This window comes from Rhinopithecus bieti, unplaced genomic scaffold, assembly GCF_001698545.2.
Source record: "Rhinopithecus bieti isolate Rb0 unplaced genomic scaffold, ASM169854v2 scaffold_662, whole genome shotgun sequence".
NCBI lineage: Eukaryota > Metazoa > Chordata > Mammalia > Primates > Cercopithecidae > Rhinopithecus > Rhinopithecus bieti.
This window is the reverse complement of record NW_016803231.1, coordinates 743,107-763,554: the sequence shown is the minus strand read 5'-3', so window position 1 is coordinate 763,554 and position 20,448 is coordinate 743,107. Positions and strand designations below refer to the sequence as shown.

Below are 20,448 nucleotides of genomic sequence, written 5' to 3'. Positions count from 1 at the left end.
CAGGCTGGAGTGCAATGGCAAATCTCAGCTCACTGCAACCTTCGCTTCCTGGGTTCAAGTGATTCTCTAACCTCAGCCTCCTGGGATTACAGGTGAGTAGCTAGGATTACAGGTGCCACCCCACCTGGCTAATTTTTGTATTTTTAGTAGAGACGGGTTTTACCATGTTGACCAGGCTGGTCTTGAAACTCCTGACCTCAAGTGATCCACCTGCCTCAGCCTCCTAAAGTGCTGAGATTACAGGTATGAGCCACCATGCCCAGCCAGGAAATAGAAATCTTGTACAGCTCTTATAGTAGAAACCTGATTATTCCAGAGATGAGAGTGCTATCTAGTGATCATCTACACAAAGCTACTAAGTAAAGTCAAATGTTTAGAGCCCATAAAAGATCACATAAAACCAATAACAAGAATATTGCAAGCCAGCCCACACTGTCTGAAAGAAGTTTATAGAGTCCACTTGAGTGCATTAAAATATTTTGTGTTCCTTGTTAATTCTAAAATAACAAAAATTTAACAGAAACATGGAATAGGAACAGGTTTTAGAATAAGAAAAGGCTTCAGAAATCATTTGATTATCCCCTTTCATTTTGCAAAGTGAAACTAAGGGTGTGAAGCTACATCTTCAAGTGTTGTATAGGTGGTAACACAACTAAGATTAGAATACACTTTACATATCTATTAAATAATTGAAGCTAGAATTTGAAAAGTTGTGATGGGAAATTATTTTATTTTGTTGCTAATTTTTAAAATTTATATACAGTAAAACTGACCCTTTTTTTTTGAGATGGAGTCTCACTCTGTTGCCCAGGCTGGAGTACAGTGGCATGATCTCAGCTCACTGCAGCCTCCGCCTCCCATTTTCAAGCGATTCTTGTGCCTCAGCCTCCTGAGTAGCTGGTATTATAGGTGTCTGCCTCCATGCCCAGCTAATTTTTGTGTATTTACTAGAGACCAGGATTTCACCATGTTGGCCAGGCTGGTCTCAAATTCCTGACCTCAAGTGATCCACCTGCCTCAGCCTCCCAAAGTGCTGGGATTACAGGCATGAGCCACCGTGCCTGGCCCAAAATTGACTTTTTAAATAAGTTCTGTGAGCTTTAACACATATATGGATCCATATGACTACCACTACAAACAGGAAACAGTCCCATCACCCTAGAAAACTTCTGGCTGTCCCTTTTTAGTCAAAATCTCTCCCTACATCTAACAATTACTGATCTGTACTTCATCATTATAGTTTTACCTATTCCAGAATATTGTATAAATGGAATTTTTTTCCCTAGCCAAACTGTATCCAGCTTTATTAAAGATACTTAACATAAATAATCATGGTATTTCAGGCAGGACGTGGGCAGAGAATCATTAACAGTATACATACAACAACTTTCAAACTCCCTTCTTCAGTGGACTACCAAAAATCAGAAAGCCTCTATAAACCCAATGAAGTCTTCATGTGATGCTGTGAACAGGGAAAGTTTAGAGTGAGATTGACATTTCACATTTAGAATGTTGTTTAACAACTTTTAACAAGCCAATCCTGACTCAGGAAGTGAAATGAAATGGCAGAATTTATCTGAAGATCCACAGTCTAGAAACGGAACCACTGCTTTTTTGAGGGGCTCCGTCTCAGTGGTATCACTGGAACATCCAGATTGTCTGAAACACTGGTAACCAATTATTGGGGGTCAGATCCCAGCAGATGTCTGGGTTTAAGGGAGTTAAGTCTATGCTGAAAGGTGGAAAGGGAGAAAAGAACCTAAAAACAAATTTGTTTTTCCATCCCACAGGCTTTTGTGCCAAGGAGGCCATGTGTGTCTAAGTCAAGGAGTATGATTAAAACCCTCAGCAAAATTGGTAAAGAAGGAACATACTTTAAGGTAATAAAAACCATCTATGACAAGCCCACAGCTAACACTATAATGAATGGGGAACAGTTGAAAGCATTCCCCCTGAAAACTGGAACAGGACACGGATGTCCACTTTCACCACTTCTATTCAACACAGTACTGGAAGTCCTAGTCAGAAAAATTAGACAAGAGAAAGAAAGAAAGGGCATCCAAATTGGCAAAGAGAAGTCAAACTGTCGCTATTTGTTGATGACATAATCATATACCTAGAAAACCCTGAAAGACTCATCCAAAAAGCTCCTGAACTAGTAAATGAATTCAGCAAAGTTTCAGGATACAAAATTAATGTATACAAATCAGTAGCCCTGCTATACATCAACAGCAACCAAGCTGAGAATCAAATCAAGAAATCAACCCTTTTTATAATAGCTGTTAAAACAAAAACAAAAACAAAAAACTTAGAAATATACTTAATCAGGAGGTGAAAGTGAAAGACCTCTGCAAGGAAAACTACAAAACACTGCTGAAAGAAATTATAGATGACAAAACAAATAGAAACACATCCCATGTTCATGGATGGGTAGAATCAATATTGTGATAATGACCATACTGCCAAAAGCAATCAACACATTCACTGCAATTCCCATCAAAATACCACCACCATTCTTCACAGAACTAGAAAAAAAAAATCCTAAAATTCACATGGAACCAAAAGAACCCACATAGTCAAAGCAAGACTAAGCAAAAAGAACAAATTTGGAGGCATCACATTACCCAACTTCAAATGATACTATAAGGCCATAGTCACCAAAACAGCATGGTACTAGAATAGAAACAGGCACACAGACCAATGGAACAGAATAGGGAATCCAGAAATAAAGTGAATACTTACAGTCAACTGATCCTTGACAAAGGAGGCAAAAACATAAAGTAGGAAAAGGAAACTATTTGCAGCAACCTAGATGGAATTGGAGACCATCATTCCAAGTGAAGTAACTCAGGAATGGAAAACAAAACATAGTATGTTCTCACTCATAAGTGGAAGCTAAGCTATGAGCACGCAAAGACATAAGAATGATACAATGAACTTTGAGGACTTGGGGGAAGAGGAAGAGGGAGATGAGGGATAAAAGACTACACATTGGGTACAGCGTGTACTTCTAGGGTGATGGGTGCACCAAAATCTCATAAATCACCACTAAAGAATTTATTCATGTAACCAAACACCACCTGTTCCCCCAAAACCTATTGAAATAAGACAAAATTCCAAAAATAAAATAAATATGTACATCTTGGTAATGTAGAGTTGATCCTTAAACAACATGAATTAAATCAAGTGGGTCCACTTATACACAGATTTTAAGAAATAACTGAGGCTGGGTGTGGTGGCTCACGCCTGTAATCCCAACACTTCGGGAGGCCCAGGCGGGTGGATCATGAGGTCAGGAGATCAAGACCATACTGACTAACACGGTGAAATTCTGTCTCTACTAAAAATACAAAAATTAGACAGGTGTGATGGCACACGCCTGTAATCCCAGCTACTCAGGAGGCTGAGGCAGGAGAGTCACTTGAACCCGGGAGACAGAGGTTGCAGTGAACTGAGATGGCAGTGAAGCCTGGGCGACAGAGTGAGACTCTGTCTCAAATAAATAAATAAATAAATGAATAAATAAATAAAATTTAAAATAACAAAAGGAAAAAAATGTATTTTTTAAAGAAAGAAAAGAGTTATCTCACAAGGATTTTAAGGCAGCCACCATTAAAATGCTTCAACGGGCAATTACCAGCATACTGGAAACAAATGAAAAGAACAGAAAGCCTGAGTAAAGAAAGTCTCAGCAGAGAAATATAGAATGTAAATAATGAAATTACAAAACCAAAATTACAATAACTGAAATCAATGTCAGTGGATGGGTTCAATAGCAGAATGGATGTGACAGAAGAAGGAATCAGTATACTAAAGAGTAAAACAATAGAAATTTGCCAGTCTGAACAATAGGAAGAAAACAAACCAAAAAATAACAGAACTCTGGTGACTCGTGAAACTATAATAAAAGACTAACATTCCTGTCATCAGAGTCTCAAAAGGAGAGGAGAAAAAGGACAAAACTGAAAAATAATTTGAAAAAATATGACTGAAAAGTTCTCAAAAGACATAAACCTACAGATTCAAGAAGCCAAGTAAACCCCAAACAGTGTAAACCCCAAATCAATCCATGCCAAAACACATCAAAGTCAAACTTCTGAAAACTGAAGACAGAAAAAATCTTGAAAGCAGCAACAGAAAAATAACATTTTCCCTAGAGGGGAAAAACAGTTTAACGACAGTAAATTTCTCATTAAAACCATGGAAGCCAGAAGGAACTGGCACGATATCTTTCAGGTGCTAGGAGAAAAGACTTGTTAACTCAGAGTTCTATATCCAGCAAAAATATCCTACAGCAATGAAGAAAAAAATAAAAATATTTATAGAGAAAGGATAATTTCTCACTAGCATACCTGCTCTAAAAGAATAAAGAAAATTCTCTAAGCAGAAAGGAAATGAAAAAAGATCTCAAATAATCCAGGAATCGTGGATAATGAGGAAGGAAGGATGACAGAAGGGTGAAAAATATGTATAAATACAACAGATTCCTGTTCACTTTCACCTCTTGATTAAGTGTATTTCTAAGTTTTTTGTTTTTGTTTTTGTTTTAACAGCTATTATAAAAAGGGTTGATTTCTTGATTTGATTCTCAGCTTGGTTGCTGTTGATGTATAGCAGGGCTACTGATTTGTATACATTAATTTTGTATCCTGAAACTTTGCTGAATTCATTTACTAGTTCAGGAGCTTTTTGGATGAGTCTTTCAGGGTTTTCTAGGTATATGATTATGTCATCAACAAATAGCGACAGTTTGACTTCTCTTTGCCAATTTGGATGCCCTTTCTTTCTTTCTCTTGTCTAATTTTTCTGACTAGGACTTCCAGTACTGTGTTGAATAGAAGTGGTGAAAGTGGACATCCGTGTCCTGTTCCAGTTTTCAGGGGGAATGCTTTCAACTGTTCCCCATTCATTATAGTGTTAGCTGTGGGCTTGTCATAGATGGTTTTTATTACCTTAAAGTATGTTCCTTCTTTACCAATTTTGCTGAGGGTTTTAATCATACTCCTTGACTTAGACACACATGGCCTCCTTGGCACAAAAGCCTGTGGGATGGAAAAACAAATTTGTTTTTAGGTTCTTTTCTCCCTTTCCACCTTTCAGCATAGACTTAACTCCCTTAAACCCAGACATCTGCTGGGATCTGACCCCCAATAATTGGTTACCAGTGTTTCAGACAATCTGGATGTTCCAGTGATACCACTGAGACGGAGCCCCTCAAAAAAGCAGTGGTTCCGTTTCTAGACTGTGGATCTTCAGATAAATTCTGCCATTTCATTTCACTTCCTGAGTCAGGATTGGCTTGTTAAAAGTTGTTAAACAACATTCTAAATGTGAAATGTCAATCTCACTCTAAACTTTCCCTGTTCACAGCATCACATGAAGACTTCATTGGGTTTATAGAGGCTTTCTGATTTTTGGTAGTCCACTGAAGAAGGGAGTTTGAAAGTTGTTGTATGTATACTGTTAATGATTCTCTGCCCACGTCCTGCCTGAAATACCATGATTATTTATGTTAAGTATCTTTAATAAAGCTGGATACAGTTTGGCTAGGGAAAAAAATTCCATTTATACAATATTCTGGAATAGGTAAAACTATAATGATGAAGTACAGATCAGTAATTGTTAGATGTAGGGAGAGATTTTGACTAAAAAGGGACAGCCAGAAGTTTTCTAGGGTGATGGGACTGTTTCCTGTTTGTAGTGGTAGTCATATGGATCCATATATGTGTTAAAGCTCACAGAACTTATTTAAAAAGTCAATTTTGGGCCAGGCACGGTGGCTCATGCCTGTAATCCCAGCACTTTGGGAGGCTGAGGCAGGTGGATCACTTGAGGTCAGGAATTTGAGACCAGCCTGGCCAACATGGTGAAATCCTGGTCTCTAGTAAATACACAAAAATTAGCTGGGCATGGAGGCAGACACCTATAATACCAGCTACTCAGGAGGCTGAGGCACAAGAATCGCTTGAAAATGGGAGGCGGAGGCTGCAGTGAGCTGAGATCATGCCACTGTACTCCAGCCTGGGCAACAGAGTGAGACTCCATCTCAAAAAAAAAGGGTCAGTTTTACTGTATATAAATTTTAAAAATTAGCAACAAAATAAAATAATTTCCCATCACAACTTTTCAAATTCTAGCTTCAATTATTTAATAGATATGTAAAGTGTATTCTAATCTTAGTTGTGTTACCACCTATACAACACTTGAAGATGTAGCTTCACACCCTTAGTTTCACTTTGCAAAATGAAAGGGGATAATCAAATGATTTCTGAAGCCTTTTCTTATTCTAAAACCTGTTCCTATTCCATGTTTCTGTTAAATTTTTGTTATTTTAGAATTAACAAGGAACACAAAATATTTTAATGCACTCAAGTGGACTCTATAAACTTCTTTCAGACAGTGTGGGCTGGCTTGCAATATTCTTGTTATTGGTTTTATGTGATCTTTTATGGGCTCTAAACATTTGACTTTACTTAGTAGCTTTGTGTAGATGATCACTAGATAGCACTCTCATCTCTGGAATAATCAGGTTTCTACTATAAGAGCTGTACAAGATTTCTATTTCCTGGCTGGGCATGGTGGCTCATACCTGTAATCTCAGCACTTTAGGAGGCTGAGGCAGGTGGATCACTTGAGGTCAGGAGTTTCAAGACCAGCCTGGTCAACATGGTAAAACCCGTCTCTACTAAAAATACAAAAATTAGCCAGGTGGGGTGTGTGTGTGTGTGTGTGTGTGTTTTAAAGTGAACCACTGCCCAATATGGAAGTTTAATCTTCTCCTGAGACCAAGGCTTTTGAAATCACTAAACTCTTAGATCAATTCAGTGAAACTTGTGCTGTCAGTGACTGAACCCTGCCGACAATGGTTTCAGAGTTCAAAGCTCAAAAAAGAGAATGGCTCCAAGAGTTTTCCCCACTAAGAGCACGGGCCCTTGTCTTTCCCTACTGTCTTATCTCCTCTACCACCCTCTTCCTCTTCCCTAACACCTCAGCCAGTGGCTTGGATGAACAAGCTGATATTTATAACTTCGTTACTAGAAAATAAAGGGTCTTCTAATTTTATTAGCACCTCTGAGACAGAATGATCTGCTTGTACTCTATACTCTCCAATAAAAGACCTTCCCTCCTCATCAAATCCTCCAAATACACCCAAATCGAATATCCTTAAAGCATAAATCTCACAGGACCTATACAACAACAACACAATGAAAAAAAAAAGGTATTCAGGCAATAAATAGAACAATGAATAGAATAGTACCTCACATCTCAATACTGCCATTAGAGAATGGTTACTGCCATTCTCTTATCTTTTAAGTGGAGCATTTAGGCCCATTACTTTCAAAGTTAGTATTGAGATTCTATTCATTGTTCTATTTATTGCCTGAATAACTTTTTTTTTTTCATTGTGGTGTTGTTTTATAGGTCCTGTGAGATTTATGCTTTAAGGATATTCGATTTGGGTATATTTGGAGGATTTGTTTCAAGACTTAGAGCTCCTTTTAGCAGTGCTTGTAGTGCTGGCTTGGTAGTGGCTAATTCTCTCAGCAGTTGTTTGTCTGAAGAATATCATATATTTTCTTCATTTATGAAGCCTAGTTTTGTTGCATACAAAATTCTTGACTGATAATTATTTTTGTTTAAGGAGGCTAAAGATAGGATCCCAGTCCCTTCTAGCTTGTAGGGTTTCTGCTATGAAATCTGCTGTTAATCTGATAGGTTTTTCTTTATAGGTTACTTGATACTTTTGCCTCACAGCCCTTAAGATTCTTTCCTTCATCATGACTTTAGATAACCTGATGACTGTGTGCCTAGGTGGTGATCTTTTTGCAATGAAATTTCCCAGGAGTTCTTTGAGCTTTTTGTATTTGGATGTCTAGATCCCTAGCAAGGCCAAGAAAATTTTCCTCAATTATTCTCTCAAACATGTTTTCCAAACTTTTAGATTTCTCTTATTCCTCAGAAACACCAGTTATTCTTAAATTTGGTCATTTAACATAATGTCAAACTTCTTAGAAGCTTTGTTTTTTTTTTTGTTGTTGTTTTTGTTTTTTTGAGATGAAGTCTTGCTCTGTCATCCAGACTGAAATGCAGTGGCGCAGTCTCAGCTCACTGCATCCTCCGCCTCCCAGGTTCAAGTGGTTCTCCTACCTCAACCTCCCACATAGCTGGGATTACAGGCACACACCGCCACACCCAGCTCATTTTTGTATTTTAGCAGAGACGGGGTTTCACCATGTTGGCCAGACTGGTCTCAAACTCCTGACATCAAGTGATCTGCCCTCCTCAGCCTCCCAGAGTGTTGGGATTATAGGCATGAGCCACTGTGCCTGGCTTGTTCATTTTTAAAAAATTCTTTTTTCTTCTTTGTCTTTATCAGATTGGGTTAATTCAAAAGCCTTGTCTTCAAGCTTGAAGTTCTTTCTTCTACTTGTTCAATTCTATTTCTGAGACATTCCAGTGCATTTTGCAATTCTCTAAGTGTGCCCTTCATTTCCAGAAGTTGTAATTAGTTTTTATTTACGCTATGTATTGCACTGGAGATTTTTCCATTCATATCCTGTATCTTTTTTTTATTTCTTGGACTTGACCTTTCTCTGATGCCTACTCAATTGGCTTAATAGTCAACTTTCTGAATTCTTTTTCTGGCAATTCAGAGATTTTTTTTCCTGGTTTGGATCCATTGTTGGTGAGCTAGTGTGATCTCTTGGGGGTGTTAAAGAACCTTGTTTTATCTATTACAAAAATTGTTTTTCTGGTTCCTTCTTATTCGGGTAGACTGTATCAAAGGGAAGATCTGGGACTCAAAGGCTGCTGTTCAGATTCTTTGGTCCCACAGGTTGCTCCCTTCATGTGGTGCTCTTCCCTTTCCCATAGGGATGGGAATTTCTGAGAGCTGAACTGAAGTGATTGTTGTTTCTCTTCTGGATCTAGCCATCCAGCAGAGCTATCAGGCTCTGGGCTGGTACTGGGGAGTATCTGCAGAGTCTTATGATGTGATCTGTCTTCAGGTCTCTCAGCCATGGATACCAACACTTGGTCTGGTGGAGGTAGCAGGGGCATGAAGTGGATACTGTGAGGGTTCCTGGTTGTATTTTTGTGACCTGAGCTGGTTTTGTGTTGGTTGGCCTCCAGATAGGAGGTGCTGCTTTCAAGAGCATATCAACTGCGTTAGTATAGGGAGGATGAGGTGGAGGTTGGAGCCATAGACCTCTCAAGAGGTTATATCATTCGTCTTCAGCTACCAGCAGGACCATCAGATGTGGACAGGGTTAGGTGTGTCTGAGTTCAGACTCTCCTTGGGCAGGAATTGATGTGGCTGCTGTAGGGGATGGGGGTATATTTCCCAGGCAAGTGCAGTTATGTTCCCAGGAAGATTATGGCTGCCTCTGCTGCATCACACAGGTTGCCAGGGAAGTAGAGAAAGCCTGCAGCCAGAGCCCTCACACAGCTCCCATGCAGTCTACAGCCCAAAAGCCTGGTCCCACTCCCACTGTACCCCCCAACCAACAACACGAGTTGATTTCCAGGCAGCCAGAGAGGAGGGCTGAGAACTTTGTCCCAGGCTATAAGCCTCCCCACTGAGAAAACTAGCTGACTCACAGTTCCTTGGCTGTCCTACAGAGCCTATAGCAGCAATCCAGCTCCTTCAAAGGGTCTGTGGATTATCTCGACTTTCCTGGTATGTTCCTGCGGTAGTTGTTGGAGCAGAAGTTCATGATGTGGGTCTCCACATGCTACTGTATCCATCCAACTGGGAGCTGAAGTTAGTCCTGCCCCCATCTGCCATTTTTCCTCCCTTGTAAGATAATTCTTATGTCTGTTATCTTGGTGTTGGTATCCATTGATTGTCTTTTTTCATTCAAGTTATGATTTTCCTGATTCTTGATATGGCAAATGGTTTTCGGTCAAAACCTAGACATTTTGGACATTATGTCATGAGATTTTGCATTTCATTTAAGTCTTCTGTTTCGGCAGGTCTCTTTTGATAGTATACTGGCAGGGGGAAAGGATGTTGCCTCATTACTGTCAGGTAGAGGAATAAGTTCAGGGTCCTAATCATCCTCCAGTGACACTTGGCAGGAGGCACCTGTTGTGGGTAGGGGTGGGAGTTTCAGCTTCCTACTAGGCCTCTGATGATGCCAACTCTGTGGAGTAAATACCTAGGAGCGAAACTATTTGGTTCTTTGGTAAGTTTTTAAATTTTATTTTAAACTTTGGAAGAAGCTGCCGAACTTTTTAAAAATGTTGATAAAATTTTCCATTCCTAGCAGCAATTTATGAGCATTTCAGATACTCTACATCATTGTTGTCCTATAGAACTTTCTGCAGTAATAAAAAATTTTCTGTATTTGCATCATCCAATACAGTAACTACTGACAGAGACACCACAGCTCGACATTCTTGCCAATATTTGAAATTGTCAGTCTTTCTACATTTATCTTTTCTGTGTATATGAAGTGGTATCTTATGGTTTTAATTGTTTCATGTACTTACTGGCCACTTAATTTTTCTAATTCTGTTTTTAAAACAGCAGAAGTTTATAATTTTATAAATTACAGTTTATGAGGTGAGTTCTGTTTTGTGTTTTATGGTTTCTCTTTATCCTAAGGTCATAACATCATTTCCTTTTTCTTTTTTCTTGATGTTTCTTAGTTTCACTCTTAGGTTTATGATGCATTTTGAGTTTATATATATGGTGTGAGGTAAAGGGAGAGTTCATTTTCATGCCAGGTAAATATCCTATTCTACACCATTTGTTGATTATCTTCCTATATTGAATTAGCTTGACACTTTTGTTGAAAATCAATGTAGCATATACTTGTAGGTCTATTTTTGTATTCTCTATTATGTTCCATTTGTATGTTTATCTGCAGGCCATGATCAAACTATCTCAATTGCTCTAGCTTAGTTATAAATCTAGAGGTCAGTTATTAGAAGTATTCATACTTCATTCTTTATTTTCAAAATTATTTTTTCATTTGGGTTTTCATATACATTTTTAAAAATTGTTATGCATACACAATAGTTGTACATATTTGTGGGGTACATGTGATATTTTGATACAAGCATACAATGTGTAATGATCAAATCAAGGTAATTGGTATCTCCATCAACTCAAAACATTTATCATTTTTTTTGTGTGGGTAGCATTCTGAATCTACTCCTATAGTTATGTTGAAATATACATTAAATTATTGTTAACTATAGTCTCCCTTTTGTGCTACCAAACACTATTATCTTATTTCTACTATCTAACTATATTTTGGAGTTAAAAAAAAATTTTTTTGAGATGGAGTTTCATTCTATTGCCCAGGCTAGGCAGTGGCGTGATGTTGGTTCACTGCAACCTCTACCTCAGCCTCCCAAGTAGCTGGGATTACAGGCATGCGCCACCATGCCTGGCTGATTTTTCTGTTTTTAATAGAGACCGGGTTTCATCATGTTGGCCAGGCTGGTCTCGAACTCCTGACCTCAAGTATCCACCCATCTCGGCCTCCCAAAGTGCTGGGATTACAGGCGTGAACCACCGCGCCCAGCCTCTAACTATATTTTTACACTCATTAACCAGCCATCTATCCTCCACCCTCCACTACCCTTCCAAGCCTCTGGTAACCATCATTCTCCTCTCTACTTCCTTGAGATCAATTTTTTAAACTGTCTTGTAACAGTGAGAACATGCAATATTTGACTTTCTGTGGCTGGCACATTTCACTTAACGTTAAGTGTCCATCAGTAGATGAATGGATAAAGAAAATGTGCTACATATGCCCAATGGCATATTATTCAACCATAAAAAAGAATGAAATCCTCTCATTTGTAACAACATAGATGGAACTGGAGGACATTCTGTTAAGAGAAATAAGCCAGGCACAGAAAGACAAATACCGTATATATTTTAGAACCAGCTTGTATGTTTCTATGAATAAAACCTAGGATTTTGATTGGTGTTGGATTGAATCTGTAGACCTAATTTGGGAAGAATTGCCACATTAATAATGTTGAGTCTTCCAATCTGTTAACCTGATGTATTCATTTATTTCAGTTTTCTTTGATTTGTCCTAGCAGTGTTTTTTTAAGATAGCATTTTATAAGCATTTCTCATATTTTGTTAGATTCATAATTTGTTAAACTCAAGTATTTCATGTTTTTTAATGCTATTACCAATGGTATTTAACGTTTTTACTTGTTGTTAGATATAGAAATAGAACAGATACTTGTATGCTGACTTTCTAATTTGTGATCTTGCTAAAATCACTCAACAGTTGTGGTATTTCTTTTGTAGGTTTCCTTAGGATTTTCTATGCATATAATCATGTCTTCTGTAAATAAAGACATTTTAACCTCTTTCTTTCCCATCTTTATGCTTTTCATTATTTTTCTCTTGTCTCATTACACTAGTTATGACCTCCATTGTAATGCTGAACAGAAGTGAACATCTTTGCCTGGTTCCCAATGTTAGGAGAAAATCATTTGGTTTTTCACTAAGTATGATGTTGGCTATGTATATTTTACAGATGCCCTTTTAAAATTAATGAAGTTCTTTTCTATTCTGCATTTCCCAAAGTTTTGTTATGAATAAGTATTGAAATTTGTTAAATGCTTTTAATCTTTATTTATTGAAATGAAAATATTGGTTTTCTCTTTGATTCTGTTAATATGGCTGACATGGTTTGACTCTGTGTCCCCACCCAAATCTCATGTCAAATTGTAATCCTCCAGTTTGTCAAATTGTAATGCTCCAACATTGTTGGAGGAGTGGCCTGGTAGGAGGTGAGTGGATCATGGGGACTGACTTCTCGACTTGCTGTTCTCGTAATAGTGAGTTCTCACGAGATCTGATTATTTAAAAGTGTGTAGCACTTCCTCCTTCTCTCTTGCTCTTCTGCTCTGCCATTTGAAGATGTGCCTGCTTCCTCTTCATCTTCTGCTGTGATTATAAGTTTCCTGAGGCCTGCCCAGCCATGCTTCCTGTACAGCATGTGGAACTGCAAGTCAATTAAACCCCTTTTCTCCATATATTACTCAGTCTCAGTTCTTTATGGCAATGCAAGAATGGACTAATACAATGGTTACATTAATTTGTTTGAGATGTAAAATCAACCTTGCGTTCTTTTTTATATATTGCTGAATTTCATTTGCTATTTTTAAGAATTTTTTTTTTGGTATCTGTGTTTATGAGGGATATTGATGTGTGGTTTAGGGTTCTTTTTTGAATTTTTTTTCTAGTTTTAGAATCAATCCAATACTGGTTATTATAACATCAGTTTGGAAGTGTTTGCTTCTCTACTCTCTGGAAGAGTTTATGTGGGATTGGTATTTTTCATTTACATGTTTGATAGAATTCACCAACAAATCTTTTGGGAGCTAGAGTTTTCTTTCTTTTCCTTTTTTTTTTTTTTTTTTTTGAGATGGAGTCTCATTCTATCACCCAGGCTGGAGTGCACTGGCGCAATCTCGGCTCATTGCAACCTCCGCCTCCCAGGTTCACGTGATTATCCTGCCTCAGCCTCCTGAATATCTGGGATTGCAGGTGCGTGCCACCACACCCAGCTAATTTTTGTATTTTTAGTAGAGACAGGGTTTCACCAAGTTGGTCAGGCTGGTCTCGAACTCCTGACCTCGTGATCTGCCTGAGTTGGACTCTCAAAGTGCTGGGATTACAGGCGTGAGCCACCGCGCCTGGCCCGGAGTTTTCTTTGTGGGAAGGTTTTACAAATTCTAATTCTTTGATAAATTTAATATTTCATGTTTTTAATGTTACTATAAATGGTACTTGAATGTTTAAATTTCTGCTTGTTGCTATAGAAATAAAATAGATATTTGTGTATTGACTTTCTATTCTGCAATCTTACTAAAATTATTTAATAGTTGTAGTATTTGTTTCATAGATTTCAGATTACCTCTTAAGTCAGTATTGGTAATCTGTATCTTTTAAGGAATTTGTCCATTTTATCTTAGTTGTCAAACGTATTGGCATAAAATCATTTATAGTAGTCTTTTTTTTTTTAATGTCTGTAGATTCTTTAGTGATAGTCTCTCCTTTTATTCCTAATATTGGTGATTTTCTGTTTCTTCTCTTGTTCAGTCTACCTACAAGTTTACCAATTTCATTAATTTTCTCTCAAATAACAGTTTTGGTTGCATTGATTTTCTCTGTTTTCAGATATCTTTTTTTTTAAATTTCCCTTCTTTGTTATTTTGTTAACTTTGCATTTACTTTGGCTTAATTTCCTCCTTTTTTCTAGCTTCCTGTGGTGTGAGGTTAGATAATTGAGTTTAGACCTTTTCTTCCCTAATAAAGGAATAGAAAACTATAAATTTCCTCAAAGCACCTTTTTAACGGCATTTTACAAACTTTTATATGTTGAGTTTTCATTTAGCTCAAAATATTTTCTAATTTCTCTCATAATTTCTTATTTTGTCCATAGATTATTTTAGAAATATATTGCTTGATTTCTTTTTTTTTTTTTTTTTTTTTTTTTTTTTGAGACCGAGTTTCGCTCTTGTTGCCCAGGCTGGAGTGCAGTGGCATGATCTTGGCTCACCACAATCTCCGCCTCCCAGGTTCAAGCAACTCTCCTACCTCATCCTCCCAAGTAGCTGGGATTACAGGCATGCGCCACCACACCGGCTAATTTTTTATTTTTAGTGGAGATGGGGTTTCTCCATGTTGGCCAGGCTGGTCTTGAACTCCTGACCTCAGGTCATCCACCCACCTCAGCCTTCCAAAGTGCTGGGGTTACAGGCGTGAGGCACTGCGCCTGGCCCCTAATTGATTTCTAAATATTTGGGAATTTTCTAGATATCTTTCACTTATTGAATTCTGATTCCATTGTGATAAGGCACTGTGTATAGTTTCAATTCTTTTAATTTGTAAGACCTATTTATCAATTGGTGCATAGTCTGTCTTGGCAAATGTTTCATGGGCATTGTAAAAATTTATATTTTGCTTTTGTCGATTGGAATATTTTATAGATTGCAATTCAGTTGAGAGTGCTGCTTAAGTCTTCTTTATCCTTGCTGCACTTTTGTCATCATATTTATTCTTTCAGTTAATGAGAGAATGTTGATGTCTCCAACTGTTATTGTTTGTTTCTCCCTTCAGTTCTGTCAGTTTTTGCTTTGTGTATTTTGTAGGTCTAGCATTGTGTGCATACACATTTAGAATTGTTCTGTCTTCAAATGATTTACCCCTTGATCATTATGAAATGTCCCTCAGTATCTCTGATAACATGTATCTTTTTTAATTTAGTATAATTGTCTAGTATAATTACAGCTCTTCCAGCTTTCTTAAGATTTCAGTTTGCATGGCATATCTTCTGTCCTTTTACTTCTTATTTATTTTTTTCTTTTTTGAGACAGAGTTTCGCTCTTGTTGACCGAGGCTGGAGTGCAATGGCATGATCTCAGCTCACTACAACCTCCACATCCCAGGTCAAGTGATTCTCGTGCCTCAGCCTCCGGAGTAGCTGGGATTACAGGCACCCGCCACCATGCCTGACTAATTATCCTTTTAGTTTTAACTTACTTTCTTGTTTTTAGTGTGAGACTCTTATAGACGGCATATGTTTGGTTCTTACTTTTTTATGTCTTTTAATTGAAATATTTATATGATTTACATTTAATGTGTTGCTAATTTGATTGGGTTTAAATCTACCATCTTTCTATTTGTTTTCTATTAACGCTTCCTTTGAATTCAGTAAGCTTTGGCATTCTATCTAACCTCCACTATTGGCTCAGTCATTTCCTTATTGGCTTTGTTCTACTTATTTTACTGATTCCTTTATAATTATATATGCCTCTTTAACTTATTATAATCTACCATTACATAATATTATACCATTTCTCATATAATGTAAGACCTTTACAACAGTATTCTTCCATTGTCTCACAGTCATTTTTTTCTCTCTGACCGTTTTTGGTAAATTATATTGCTGTGTTTTCAAATTCACTACCTTCTTTTTCTTCTGTGTATAAACTACTGCTTATCTATCTAGTGAAATATTCATTTCTCTCTATATATTTTATCTCTAGAAGTTATTTTCGGTTCTTTTGAAAATCTTCTGTTTCTCTCTCTACTATATCCTTTTTTCATTTATGTCTTTGAATATAGGGCCTAGTTATTACAGCCCTTTTAATGTCTTTGCCTGCCAGTTCTATCATTTCTATCATTTCTGGGTTTCTTTCTATTGACTGATATTTTTCTGGTTATGGGCCACATTTCCCTGATTCTTACTATGTCCAGTAACTTTTTTATTAAATGATAAATATTTATGAATTTAAATACTTGAATCCTTAATCTTGTTGTGTATCTTTAAAGAATGTTGGACTTCTTCCCAGAAAGCATTTTTGTTAAGTACAGATTAATTTGTTCAGTTGTAGGCTTAAACACTCCTTTCAGGCGTATCTAGAGTAGCCTTTATACTAGGCCCCTATCTCAGTGGTTTGGCCCTTCTGGGGTCCCTGCTGATTGCTTTGTATATTTGGATTTCTCCCTTCTTGCTGAAGGGAGCTTGTTGAACTCTTGGTCCTGTGTCAGCTCTGAGAATCTTTGTATTGTAACTCTCTGGTAACATTTTTTCCTTAGATGTTCTTCTCTGGTCTCAAAAAAAAATTTGCCCTGCTTCATGTAACGTTTTTATCTAGCTAAATGCTCAGGAGAACCCTATTCAGATTACTTTAGCTGTCTCCCTCTTCTCTGGAATTCTGCCCCATAAATTCTAGCCTTCTTGGCCTCCTTGCACTTTTTTCTATCTCTCCAAGTAAACAAGATTGCCAGGCTCTGTTTAAGTTCTTTCTCCTGTGACTGAAATGGTAAATTTCTTTCTGGCTGAGAGCCTGAGTTGATGGTAGGACTCCCCTTATTTCTGTTTTCTTAGGGATCATAGTACTACACTGCCTGTGTCTGAAAATAGTCCTTTCCAGTATTTTATGCTGTATTCTAATTGTTTATGGTGAGAGGATTGTCCTGGCACTGTTTACTCTCTCATGGTCAGAAGCAGAAGTTGAATCATTCTAGAATAGGTTTTAATGCTAACACCTTTGCAGAATTCAGAAGCTCCCAGGAAATTGTTTCTTAACACTTATCCATTGATGTACTTTTTCTCAGTATTGTTATAAATGAACTGTGTCTGCTATGGGAACTATTATTTATTTTTCAAATCAGAGAGCCCATTACAAACTCTAAATCAGAAACTGATCAGAAGAAAAGGATATATCATACTTAATAAATTTTATGAATCAGGAAAATTGATTTCTTGAGAATATAAAAATTGTCTCTATTATGAGATGCTAATTTTAAATACAAAATTATTAACATTCATTAGAAATATGAAGGAATAGCATTATCAGAGTGTAAGGACCAAAATAAATCATTTGATCTAGTCTTTTAAAATAGGAATTCTAAAATTTTAGAGAATAGCCATGTGGAATGTAGTTTGTGTTAGAAATTTGGCAAATGTTATCTGTAAAGGGCCAAATAATGTATATTTTGGACTTTGTAGGCATTTAGTTCCTGTAACAACTACTTAATTCTGCCTTTATGGTAAAAAATCAGTCGTAGACAATCTATAAACAAATGAGCTGGCTGCGTTCTGATAAAATTTTATTTATGGACCATGAAATTTGAATTTCATCTAGTTTTTATGTCTCAAAATATTCTCCTTTTGATTTTTTTCAACTCTTTAAAACGTAAAATTATTTTACCTAGCAAGCCATATATAAGCAGGTGGCAGGTTGGATTTGAACTATGGATAAAGGCTTGACAACCCCTACTTTATGATTTAAAAATCTCCTCAGTAAGCTGTCAGATTCCTAGTAGACCATTGTATTTCCATTCTATATGATGTTTTTTTCCTGAAACTATTCCCTACTATTAAGTTAAATAGCAAAGTAAGTAAGATCACACAAATTTTAGCCTGTAGGGCTTTGAAAGATTATATAGTATCAAAGGTTTGAAATAATTTATAGTGTCTGAGTTTCTTCAACCAATTGGGAAATTTAGGCTAGTGTCTAATTTATCTTACTACCAAGCCTGCACATTTTATATTTTTCAATCATGCAAGGCTAAATTCCTTCCTCCCTATTTTTGTTTTATTATGCTTATCTTATTAATGTTCCCAAATTAGTACGTAGTTCTTTATCCTGAATTTAGTCATTTTTGGATGAAGTTGGCTGGTTACTCATGAACAGAAAGTTCCTTCACCTCATATTTAACTTAATGCTGTCCCCACCTACAAGATCCTGGATTTTTTTCCTCTTAGTTCACAATCTTGAGACTATAGCCTCTTTTCTGCATTACCTATGTTTCTATAATGTCTTTCACATAACCCTATTAGCCAGTTAGAATACAAAATACATTTCAAAGCATATTTTCTTTATTCTACCTGATGTCCTTTAGCATACTGGTCAGTCCCCTGTTAGAATGCTCAGAATTTGTTTTCTAATATCTATCTGAAGCAGGATTGAAATATGTGCCCTACTGTTTTGTTTGGTGCTATATCCATAATGGTAATTCAAGTCCTACTTTAGAAGAATTATTATGCATTTCATAGTTTATAACCATAAGTGTATTTTCTTTCCTTCCTCCTTAAGGTGTATAGTTGATGTTGTTCTTTACCAGTAGCCAAAATCCAGTACCATGAAAGTTCTGGAAGAAACTGCTTAGGTTTAATTTAGGTGAGTGCTGCTATTGCATCATAAATGGTTGGTGACATAGCAGCATGTGGCTGCATATTTGGGAAATACTTTTCTTGTTTGCATGTCTTCATGATGTTTTCCCAAAACATCGTAACACTGTCAAGAAATAAAACAGAAAGGCAACTTCTTTCTTTTCTAATGCAGGGAGAGAAGAACTTTTGTTTTCAAATATGAAATAAAAATAAAGATTGGTACTGGCAGAAGCTTTGAATAAATGGCAAGTCAGAACCCAAACACAATTTCCGTTGTTAGTAAAATAAGTTAACAATTTAAAATGATTGTTATTTCATTGTTGTTATTACACAGGAATAATTAGTAAATAGATTTAAAATCAGGCCAATTTTTAAATTTTGGGCATGGTAATGGTATGATATTTAAGATCTCTCCTCACAAATTGTTAATTAATTGTTTTGATAATTTAGAAACATTTTTTCTAAGAGCATTATATACTTCTACCTGTCTTATGACATGTGTGCCTTATATCTGGAAAATTCTACTCCTAAATCTTTACGTGTGTCTGGCTCATTTTATTCAATTTCAACTTGGCACATCTTCCTCAGAGAGTTTTAGTATATATACTATCTAAAACAGCATCTTCACCTTCCCATTCTCTTTGTAACACTCAATTTTATTTTTTTCAGAACATTGAATATCTGAAATCAGTTTATTATTTGTCCATCTATCTGTCCTAGAAGGTAAACTCTATGAGAGCAGAGATCTTGCGTTTTTATTGTCTCTCTAGTACTTAGAACACTGCCTTTCACACAGTAGTTCCTAAGTATATAATTCATATATGGTTGACTAGAAAGATGCATAAATAAAAGTATGTCAGCGGGCGTGGTGGCTCACACCTGTAATTCTGGTACTTTGAAAGGCTGAGGCAGGAGGATAGCTTGAGCCCAGGAGTTCAGGACTAGCGTAGGCAATGTAGTGAGACCCAGTTTTTACAAAAAATGTAAGAATTAGCAGAGCGTGGTGGCATGTGACTGTAGTCTCAGCTACTCAAGAGACTGATGCAGGAAGATTGCTTGAGCCTAGAAGGTCAAGGATGCAGTGAGCTGTGATCATGCCACTGCACTCCAGCCTGGATGACAGAGTGAGACCCTGCCTCTTAAACAAACAAACAAACAAAATAATAAATACTCATTGCTGCTTACTTGGTTAGAAAATAAAAAAATAAGAATAAAGAGAAAAAAATTTTAAAAAAGAACATATCCTCAATGACCTGTGAAATAATAAGCAGTCAAACTTATGTATATATTGGAATCCCCAAGAGGAAGAGAGAATATGGGACAGAACAATTTTTTTTAAGAAATAAGTGCTAAAAATTTCCCATATTGGCCAAAAATATAACTCACAGAATGAAGGTCAATAAACTCCAAGTAGAATAAATACAAAGAAAATCAAATCTAGACATATAATAGTCATACTACTAAAGTCCAAAGTTAGGCCACGCTTGGTGGCTCACACCCGAAATTCTAGCACTTTGGGAGGCCAAGGCAGGTGGATCACCTGAGGTCAGGAGTTTGAGACCAGCCTAGCCAACATGGTGAAACCCTATGTCTATGAAAATACAAAAATTAGCCAGACGTGGTGGCTGGTGCCTGTAATCCCAGCTACTCAGGAGGCTGAAGCAGGAGAATTGCTTCAACCCAGAGGGTGGATGTTGCAGTGAGCCAGTATCGTGCCACCTGAGCCTGGGCAAAAGAACAAAACTCCATCTCAAAAAAATAGAAATAAAGTTCAAAG

At 36.9% G+C, this 20,448-nt stretch overlaps 1 protein-coding gene across 2 annotated transcripts in view; it reads left to right on the top strand.

The window, feature by feature from the left end:
- Positions 1–20,448, top strand: part of PEAK1 (pseudopodium enriched atypical kinase 1) — a 296,791-nt gene that overhangs the window by 129,036 nt on the left and 147,307 nt on the right. Inside the window, exon 4 of one of the 2 annotated variants that reach the window (XM_017870410.1) lies at positions 18,595–18,678. The exons of the other annotated variant lie outside the window; for it this stretch is intronic. The gene's annotated coding sequence lies outside the window, so the exon portion shown is untranslated. The remainder of the gene's footprint in view (positions 1–18,594; positions 18,679–20,448) is intronic. 2 annotated transcript variants of the gene reach the window in all.